The 10,708-nt window shown below is 41.2% G+C and overlaps 1 long non-coding RNA gene across 1 annotated transcript; it reads left to right on the top strand.

Moving 5' to 3' along the window:
- The first annotated feature begins 6,238 nt into the window (after nucleotides 1–6,238).
- On the top strand, nucleotides 6,239–8,529 carry LOC120966521 (uncharacterized). The gene is made up of 2 exons (XR_005760330.3): nucleotides 6,239–7,690; nucleotides 7,761–8,529. It is a non-coding gene; the product is annotated as an uncharacterized lncRNA (long non-coding RNA).
- The last annotated feature ends 2,179 nt before the right edge of the window (nucleotides 8,530–10,708 follow it).

Raw genomic sequence — 10,708 nt, 5'->3', positions numbered from 1 at the left:
ACACCACGGTAGTTCTGCTGAAAACAACGTCAGTCCGGGTTAGTTCCATGCAAATCATACCAAATCCATATAAAATTGTTGTAAACATGGCATGAATACTTCATAAATTATAGATACGTTGGAGACGTATCAGCATCCCCAAGCTTAATTCCTACTCGTCCTCGAGTAGGTAAATGATAAAAGAAATAATTTATGAAGTGTGAATGCTAGCATAGTGCATATGTTTGATCAATGATAATTTCAATCACTTTTCCTAGCATCATAACAGTAACTCTTTTTCATAACTCATCATGACAAAGTAGCAATCAATTCACATGTTAAGGTTCAAACAATGAATTCTCTTAAAACTCAACAACCTATATTATTAGTCACCAAACAATTGCAATTCAACTTATAGTCTATGTAAGAGCTCGATATACTCAGTCATCATATAGTCTTCCATGATTGCTAGTACTCAAAGAATATTCTTAGAACAAATGGCATCCATCGAACACAGAGAAAGATAGGGGTTAATATTTTGCCTCCCAACTCATTTATCATAGAGATAATTGTCAACAATAATAAATCATGATCAAATATATTTGACTGGTCATATGTGCCTAGATCTTTCCCCACCACATGATGCTTGCCAACTAGAGAATAGTTGAGGTTGAAATGAGAATTCATACTATTGACTCTTTGCATAAAAGTAAATACAGAGAAGTAAAAGATAGGCCTTTCGCACAGGGAAGCGGAGGTTGTCATGCGCTTTTTATTTGGATGTCCAAGCTCTTAAAGCAAAGGAACGTCACGTTATGTTGCCCCTTATGATAGAAACTTTTATTATGCAGTCCGTCGCTTTTATTACTTTGCCATCACAAGTTCGTACAACGCTCAATTTTCCCTTACAATAAAAGATCAAACATATTCAGGAGCAATTTTTATTGCTTTATGCACCGATGACAACTTACTTGAAGGATATTATTCAGTCCATAGTTAGGTATGGTGGACACTCATGGCACGAAACTGAGTTTAAGGGTTTTTGGATGCACAAGTAGTATCTCTACTTAGTACGATTTTTTGGCTAGCAAAAGATCCTAGGCAAACACCACATGTTGGAGGATCCATAACAATATAACTTCTATGCAAATATACACAAACATAACTCATTATGTTGTCTTCCTTGTCCAACTTCAACTAATTTGCTCAAGTATGAAAATAATTAATGTGTATTCACAATCATACAAGATGTCCAAGATAATATATTTGCATGTGAAAGTTCTCTTCCTTATAGTAATCATTCATGAATTGCTTGTATGACCAATATTGTGATTGTCAAGCTTCAAAAGATTTCACTTTCTAAACCCAATGTGAAGCTACCACTAGGAATGATATAATTTCAACTTAATGATATTCAATTCATTCAACAATTTACTCATAGGGTATATGTGAAGCACAAGAGTAAATGACAAACTACTCCAAAACGATATAAGTGAAGATCAAGTGAGTAGTTATGTAAATGGGTAGCTATTTGAGGACTCTCTCTTATTTATAAACTTTAAGATTTAAATATTTTATTAAAGAGAAAGCAAAACAAAATAAAATGACATTCCAAGAATATCACAACTCATGTGAAGAAGAAAAAACTTAGGCTCAACCGATACTAACCGATAATTGTTGATGAACAAAGGTGGGACGCCTACCGGGGCATCCCCAAGCTTAGCTGCTTGAGACTTCTTGAAATATTATCTTTGGATGCCTTGGGTATCTCCAAGCTTGAAATTTTGTGTCTCATTAATTCCTTTTATATCACGGTTTCCCTAAATCTCAAAAACTTCATCCACACAAAACACAACAAGAACTCGTGAGACAAGTCAGTATAAATCAATGCAAAACCTTATCATTATCTACTATAGAGAATCACTAAAATTATTATTAAAAATTGCATACTAAATGCCTCTGCATATTTAATACACCTATCCTCAAATAGAATCATTAAACAAGCAAACATATGCAAACAATGCAAACATAACAGCAATCTGCCAAAATAGGACATTCTGTAATGGATGAAGAAGTGTCCATACTTTTTTAACTCAAAAAATTCTGAAAATTTACCACACTGTATAAAATTTATCATAGCTTATTTTGCAGAAAATTTCAAAATTTTATCACATTCTGACTTTTCTTGGGAATTTTTGCAACAGCGACAAACTTTCTGTTTTGAAACAGCAACTCATATACTTGCAAAATAAGCATGGTAGAGGCTATACTTGACATTTTTATTGAAATAAAAGATGCAAAACATTACCTAACTAACAGCAAGTAAATACTAACAAAAGAAAATGATGCTCCAAGCAAAGCTCATATCATGTGACGAATGAAAATATAGCTCCAAGTGAGGTTACCGATAATGTTGGAGACGAAAGAGGGGATGCCTGGAGGGGCATTCCCAAGCTTAGTTGCTTGGATCTTCCTTGAATATTACCTTGCGGGTGCCTTGGGCATCCCCAAGCTTAGGTTCTTGTCACTCCTTATTCTCCTCATATCGATATCTCACCCAAAACTTGAAAACTTCAATCACACAAAACTTAACGGAACTTTGTGAGATAGGTTAGTATGATAAAGACAAATCATTCACTTCGGTACTGTCAAAGACAAGATTCATAATTGTTCTCACATAATTCCTACTGTACCTTGTCATTTCCACAATTTACATTGAGCAATATAAGCCATAGGAACTAGATAACAAGCAAACTATGCATTGAAAAGAAAATCTGTCAAAAACAGAACAGTCTGTAGTAATCTGTTCTCTAACCATACTTATTTGACTACAAAAACTCTAAAAAAATAGGACAACGTAGGTAATTTGTATATAAATCTTGTGTAAAAAATTCAGAAATGTTCGTCACCTCTGTGATTTTTGAAAATTATTTTACTTGACGCAAAAGTTTCTGTTTTCCAACAAGATGAAATCAACTATCATCATACTATCCCAAAGGCTTTACTTGGCACTTTATTGAAACAAAAGCTATAAAACATGATTACTACGGTAGCCAAATCATGTGAACACACAAAAACAACAGGTAAAAGTGTTGTGTTGTCTCCCAACAAGTGCTTTTGTTTAATGTCTTTTTAGCTAGGCATGATGATTTGAATGATGCTCACATAAAAGATAAGAATTGAAACATGAATAGAGCATCATGAAACATATGACTAGCACATTTAAGTCTAACCCACTTCCTATGCATGGGGATTTTGTGAGCAAACAACTTATGGGAACAAGAATCAACTCGCATAGGAAGGCAAAACAAGTGCAACTTCAAAGCTTTCAACATAAAGAGAGGAAACTTGATATTATTGAGATATGTAAAAGCATATGTTCCTCTCTCATAATAATTTTCAGTAGCATCATGAATGAATTCAAAAATATAAATATCACATAAAGCATTCTTTTCATGATACATAAGCATAGAAATTTTGTTACTCACCACATAAGCAAATTTATTCTCATGAATAGTAGTGGGAGCAAAATCAACAAAATAACTATCATGGGATTGAAAATTAAAATCATGATGACAAGTTTCATGGTTATCATTATTCTTTATAGGATACATGCCATCACCATAATCATCATAGATAGCAACTTTGTTCTCATAATCAATTGAAGCCTCTTCCAAAATAGTGGATTGATCATTAAATAAAGTCATGACCTCTCCAAATCCACTTTCATCAATATAATCATCATAAATAGGAGGCATGATATCATCATAATAAATTTTCTCATCAAAACTTGGGGGACTAAAAATATCATCTTCATCAAATATAGCATCCCCAAGCTTATGGCTTTGCATATTGTTAGCATCATGGATATTCAAAGAGTTCATACCAACAACATTGCAATCATGATCATCGTTCAAAGATTTTTTGTCAAACATTTTATAGAATTCTTCTTCTCTCAATTGAGCACAATTTTCCTTTCCATCATTTTCACGAAAGGCATTATAAAGATGAATAATATGATGAAACCTCAAATCCATTGTTGGTAGTTTTCTTTTTATAAACCAAACTAGTGATAAAACAAGAAACTAAAAGATTCAATTGCAAGATCTAAAGATACACCTTCAAGCACTCACCTCCCTGGCAACGGCGCTACAAAAGAGCTTGATGTCTACTACGCAACTTTATTCTTGTAGACTCATGTTGGGCCTCCAAGCGCGGAGTTTTGTAGGACAGTAGCAATTTTCCCTCAAGTGGATAACCTAAGGTTTATCAATCCGTGGGAGGCGTAAGATGAAGATGGTCTCTCTCAAACAACCCTGCAACCAAATAACAAAGAGTCTCTTGTGTCCCCAACATACCAAATACAATGGTAAATTGTATAGGTGCACTAGTTCGACGAAGAGATGGTGATACAAGTGTTGTAATGATAGTAGATATTGATTTTTGTAATAGGAACAATAAAAAACAGCACGGTAGCAATTGATAAAACGGAGCACAAATGTGCAATACTTGAAAACAAGGCCTAGGGTTCGTACTTTCGCTAGTGCAATCTCTCAACAATGCTAATATAATTGGATCATATAACCTTCCCTCAACGTGCGATGAAGAATCACTCCAAAGTTCCTATCTACCGAAGAACATAAGAAGAAATTGTTTGTAGGGTACGAAACCACCTCAAAGTTATTCTTTCCGATCAATCTATCCTATAGTTCATACTAGAATAACACCAACTATTCTTTCCGATCGATCTAACCAAGAGTTCATACTAAAATAACACCATATGATACACATCAACCAACTCTAATGTTACCTAGATACTCCAATGTCACCGCGAATACCCATGAGTTGATTATACGATATGCATCAAACAATTTCAGATTCATAATACTCAATCCAACACAAAGAACCTCAAAGAGTGCCCCAAGATTTCTATCGGAGAAACAAAGACGAGAACGTGCATCAACCCCTATGCATAAATTACCCCAATGTCACCTCGGGAATCCGCGAGTTGAGTGCCAAAACACATATCAAGTGAATCAATACGATACCCCATTGTCACCACGGGTATTCATAGCAGGACATACATCAAGTGTTCTCAAATCCATAGAAGTATTCAATCTGATAAAACGAAATCTCAAGGGGAAAACTCAATTCACAACAAGATAGAGAGGGGAAAACACCATACGACCCAACTATATTAACAAAGCCCGCGATACATCAAGATCATGACATCTCAAGAACACGAGAAAGAGAGAGCTTAAACACATGGCTACTGGTACAAACCCTCAGCCCCGAGGGTGGACTACTCCCTCCTCATCATGGTGGCCGCCGGGATGATGAAGATGGCCTCCGGTGATGATTTCCCCCTCCGGCGGAGTGCCAAAATAGGATTTTTTTTGGCATCGGTTTCACGCGAAGATGGGCTTCGAAGAGAGCATAACCCATCGGGGCAAGCCGGGCCCCTCAGGTGCGCCCTGGTGGGTTGTGCCCTCCTCGTGGCTCTTCTGGCCCTCCCACGAAGCTTCGGGGGTCTCTTTTGTTCCAAAAAAATCATCAAAAAGTTTCAGCTCATTTGGAGAACTTTCATTTCTGCATGAAAAACAACACCACGGTAGTTCTGCTGAAAACAACGTCAGTCCTGGTTAGTTCCATGCAAATCATACCGAAACCATATAAATTTTTTGTAAACATGGCATGAATACTTCATAAATTATAGATACGTTGGAGACGTATCAGCCGCCCCGTCGCCGCCCCTCACCGGCACCAAGGTTAGATCCACTACTCCTCGGTTCGCGGACACGCCAAATGGCCGGATTTTCTTTGTGTCATGTAGATTCCAAAGTTAGTTGCATGGATTGCTTTGTGTAGAAATTGTAATGATAATCGTCTGATTGCTATTGTGTAGAATCCGATATTTATAATGCATTTTTACTCGTGTGTCTCCCCTCCGTTGGCGGATCTGAGCTAATTTAGTAGAAATTGATATATATATATATATATATATATATATATATATATATATATATATATATATATATATATATATATATATATCTTTCCCTAATAATAAAGCACGGATTGACTCCGTGGGTTCACCGTCACAATACACTTCTTCCCGTGAGTTTACACTTTCAGTTTTTTTCACCTTTATTATTTTCTACATCCGATGTGGTACTATTCATGTGATCATGTACCTATAGTTTTCGTCCGTCTACCCGTCTGTAAAGGTTACGACTCAGGATTCCTTCAATTTTCTATGCTCATATATAAATATACGGCTAGACACACACGCGTCACTTCTGGGTTTCACGCGAACCATTGGATGGAAGCAGCGGCGGCGTGACAAATAAAAAAAGGAAGCGGCGGCGGCGTGACGCAGTCCGGATCTCACAGGACACGAGCCGGACGGCTTGGTTATGAGGCTCAGGGCTTCTCGCCACCACCGCAGCCAGCTGATGTACATAGCGTACGGGTGGTTGCAGTCTGCTACACTCCAGCGATTCCCATGATTCCGACGGCGTGGTCCTCTGCATCCTCGGTCGTCTCCTCCTAAACATCTGCCCATCTCGCTTCACCAGGCCATGCCCGGAGCAAGCGGCATGCCAAGGCAGCCTTGTCCCTCTTTCTTGTGGCCAATGGGGGAATCCATGCCGGGGAGCAACATGCACCAATGGAGTTCCTGCAGAGCAGAGCACGGAGACCATGGTGTCCGTCACAGTCGTCGTGACCGCTCGCGCCGGATTTCCTCCTCCGACAGCAAAAAAAGGTTCGCGCGCGCCAACTCCTACAGATAGTTTGCGGGTTCTTTGTATCGAGTACAGAGTTGGGAAATTTGTTGTGGATTTTGTGAGATTGATATACCTGAGGCGTAGCCATCCGCGTCTTCTATTATCCATGAAGCTGCTATATATAGATGTGTTTTTTTTCGTCTGGATACATGCACCGGTTCCGCTCAGGACTGTACTGATTCATACTTTCGAGGTAATTTAGGTGAACCCGGGTGATTAAATTTTGTCGTACTTCCATGCATGCTCCCCTCTCTCAGTTTCTCTAGCGATGTGTTGCTTCTGTGTTTCGTTGGTGGCACCAGACCAATTCATCTCTACCACATGACCTGATGCTCTGTATTTTTTGGGACTTATTTGTCTTCTGGAAGAAGCTAGCTTTCACGTATTTAGGTGTGATTTATCTAGAAAAGGAAAACTATATGAGGCAAGCCAACGGCAAGAAAGACAAACCGGACGACGCCAGACTGTTGGAAGCTGACATGCTGGATCCATGGTGGGCTGGTGCTTTGCAGATGAACTGACTAAGAGATTTATGCGCTTTCCCATCAAGAAGGTGCGGCGCTATTCTACACTCTTCTCAAAGTAATAGCTTATTGGATGCATACATCATCTGTTTTTCTTCCATTGACTCAGAACTACCTATTTATAAAGTAGTAATGCTTTTCCATGTCATGGACATGTCGCTGACCTCTGCGAGCGAGCGATGGTGGTGAGAGTATGCAATATAGAATGGACTTGAAAACGGCATCCACAAATTGCATTGTAAGAGGTGGTACCTTGTAGAGGCAAGGCCTATGGGGGCGGCATCTAGGCCCTGATGACGGCAACGGTAAGGTGTACATTAGGTACAAAGCTACACAACCTCACCTTCTATCTGGAGTTCTCGACAAAGACGGGCCAGGCACCAGCTTCATCATACACAGGTATGATATTTATTATCTCACCACTCTCAGACACAGGACACCATACTCATCCGCAACCCTCGCTGACCAGAGTCGAGTTATGTCACCACCATGATGATGAATGGCGACCCGTCTTTGAAAATCAAACGAGCGGAAGCAGAATGACTCTTATCGACTTTCTCGACTCCAATCTCCCTTAGAATGCTCTTTTTTATATTTTCTATATTTCCTCCTCAATACCTATCGGTATTGCATGTCGGATGTGCCATTGCTTATAGCGACAATCTTGAATTGGGGGATAGAGATAATGGGTGGAATAAGAAGAAGAAAAGTGAGTTAAACGTTAACAAAAATCGGCAATGCTATCTGACGTGTACGAGGATCCTAAAGGTACATATTTGACAGGTTTGATAATATTGCACAATTAGAATATCTATGCCTTCGAGCCTGATTCTCAGGCCTTGCATTCTTCCATTGCAGCGCACGGGCTCTTTTGCTAGTATATATATATATATATATAGAATGTGTTATGTTTAAAAATTAGGGCAATTAATTGTTGTAGGGCCAGTCTTGTATGGGACTCTTATACATTCATACAATATTTGATTCATCCAAATTTAATACTTATCCGCTGCTGGCAGTCGACACCAAACTTCCATCTCTATATTGGCGGAGTGCCAGAACGGGGTCTAGATTGGCTACCAATGAACCGGACGTCGTTGATGCCGTCTGTTGCCTCTCCATGTACACGAGCCCTGGCCGTACGTATGCGGGAGTAGGTGTTCGAGACCCCGCCCATATGTACGTACGTGGTCGTATTTTTTGAAATGTGCCTGTACGTACGTGTACACCGTTTTGAAGGGACTGCCTGAACTGCTACATCGTGGGCTCTATTACTACATGTGTTGTTGCTTGCTCGGCCACGGTTCATCGTTGCAGAGAGACCAGTCGACCAGCACTACTACAGGATGCTGCTAACGCGACACTACGATCAGAGACCCTTCGACAAAACTACGTGCGATGCCATAATCGCAAACAGTGGTGTAAAATAACCGTCAAAAAAGGTGCAAAACGTTTGCGATGGAGGATGCATCAAACACGGTTCAGATTTTAGTTGCGTGTGCGATGCAGGGCATACGGTTCAATTCAATCAACCGTTTGTGATGAGGAGGAACAAAAGAAACAGGCAGACAGATGAAGGTGTGTGCGATGTACAGCATGCGGTTCACTCGGATGAACTGTTTGTGATTAGGCAACACAAAAGAAACGGTCAGCAAGATCAAAGGTGTGCGCGATATACGGCATGCGGTTCACTCGGATGAACTGTTTGCGTTGAGACATGAGAACAGAAACGGTTCAAATGAACAAGATGTGTGTGATATGAGGCAAACAGGTCTGTAATCAGAAACGTGTGCGAAGACCGATAAGAACACAGATGGTTACTGCTAACAAGCCATGTGTGTTGTGAGCAAACGATTGCTGGTATACAAATGTGAGTGATTGATGAAAACACACCGACGGGTTCCATTGTTTAGTCCGTGTGCGATGTGATTTTCTTTCTCCGCACACCATCTACGCTCTGTCTACAGAGCATCAACATATATACTTAAAAAGACAGCATTGCATAACCAAATTAATCATACAATTACACAAGTGACTACACACATAACATTTGCACACACCAAAGTAAGCAATTACATGCATACTAAAGTAGGAGAAACAAAGATCTAATCATCTACTTATTGTTGCGACGACACTTGCCATTGCTATGCTTCCGGCTGGATCCCTGGCCGTTTTGGGGAAGGAGGCACTTCCTCATGTCAACGATTCGCCTGTACATGTCGTAGCTTGTGTACGCCTCCTTGGCCGCGTACATGACGTGAGCTTTCTCGAGTTTCTCCATCCAGGCCGAGTGCCAGGCACGCTTGTCCTTGTTGCACGAATCCTTCATGTCTCTGTAGTAGGAGTCGATGATGGCCTCAGTGAGGTGAACCAGTGAGTCCTTCGCATACTCCTTGCTGCCCCAGATCTTGTATTGGCCCTGGATGTCGACAAGATTCTGGCAGGCGATGCCCGAACTCTTGAGCGCCTTTACATCGTTGGTGATGCCCACCATAGCGAGCATGTAGTGGGGGTTGTTCACAAACCTGGCGAAATGCTCGCAAGGCCTTGTGGCCAGGCAGTAGTGGTAGACGAGGACGTGGTGGCGCAGGCACATCTGGGCGACGGCGACCTTGGGACGAGACCCAGCACGAGCGCGGGTGTACTCGAGGTCGAACCCGACCACCTTGTACTTCTCCTCGGCAAGCAAAAGCTCCATGATGTGGATGGATTGCTCCACCCAGACCGGATCGTTGGTGTACACCACCGAGAGATCCATGAACCTTCTGTGGGTGTCCACCACGGCACACATGCTAAACTGCTGCTCGTCGTCGGCAACCTCTCGGAGCACCATTGTAGCCGCGCAGGATACCCTCTAAGAATTTCTCGTGGTGGGTGTGCTTCTTGCAATGGTGGGGCGCGATCGAAAGGTTGAAGAGACACAAGGGTAGGTTAAATGGCCGCTGTAAAAAATGGGGGCCGGCCGGCCTGTAATCGTCACGTCTTGTCACGGCGTTCATAGCGGAGGATTCCAGAATCCAGTGCATGCTTGACAACACCGCACCCCAGGCGTGGGCTCGAAGAGGCGCCAAATGAATCGTCGGTGAGCCTGTTCCCGAGCTATTGTGTTGTTTACCGCGCAAGCTTCCCGCCCGGCTAGTTTGGCCACGCGTCGGTTAGAAGAGGGACAAATCGTGGGCGTTTATTGGCAAAAAGCTTTGTAAAAACAAAGTGTGTGGAATGACTTCGGTCATAAGTTTACCCTTGGGTGATGAGGTCAAAGTTACACAGAAGGGTGATGATGCACACTCGAGTGCGATAATTAATTTTGCGCTCTACAATGCACACGGTGGAAGAAACCAACTGTGTGCAATAATGTCGAAGATCGCAGTCGAGTTAGCTATACAGATCATGTGCTGTGAGATCGACAAGGTAAAC

The sequence above is a fragment of the Aegilops tauschii genome, chromosome 6 (assembly GCF_002575655.3).
Source record: "Aegilops tauschii subsp. strangulata cultivar AL8/78 chromosome 6, Aet v6.0, whole genome shotgun sequence".
NCBI lineage: Eukaryota > Viridiplantae > Streptophyta > Magnoliopsida > Poales > Poaceae > Aegilops > Aegilops tauschii.
This window is presented reverse-complemented; position numbering and strand designations above follow the sequence as displayed.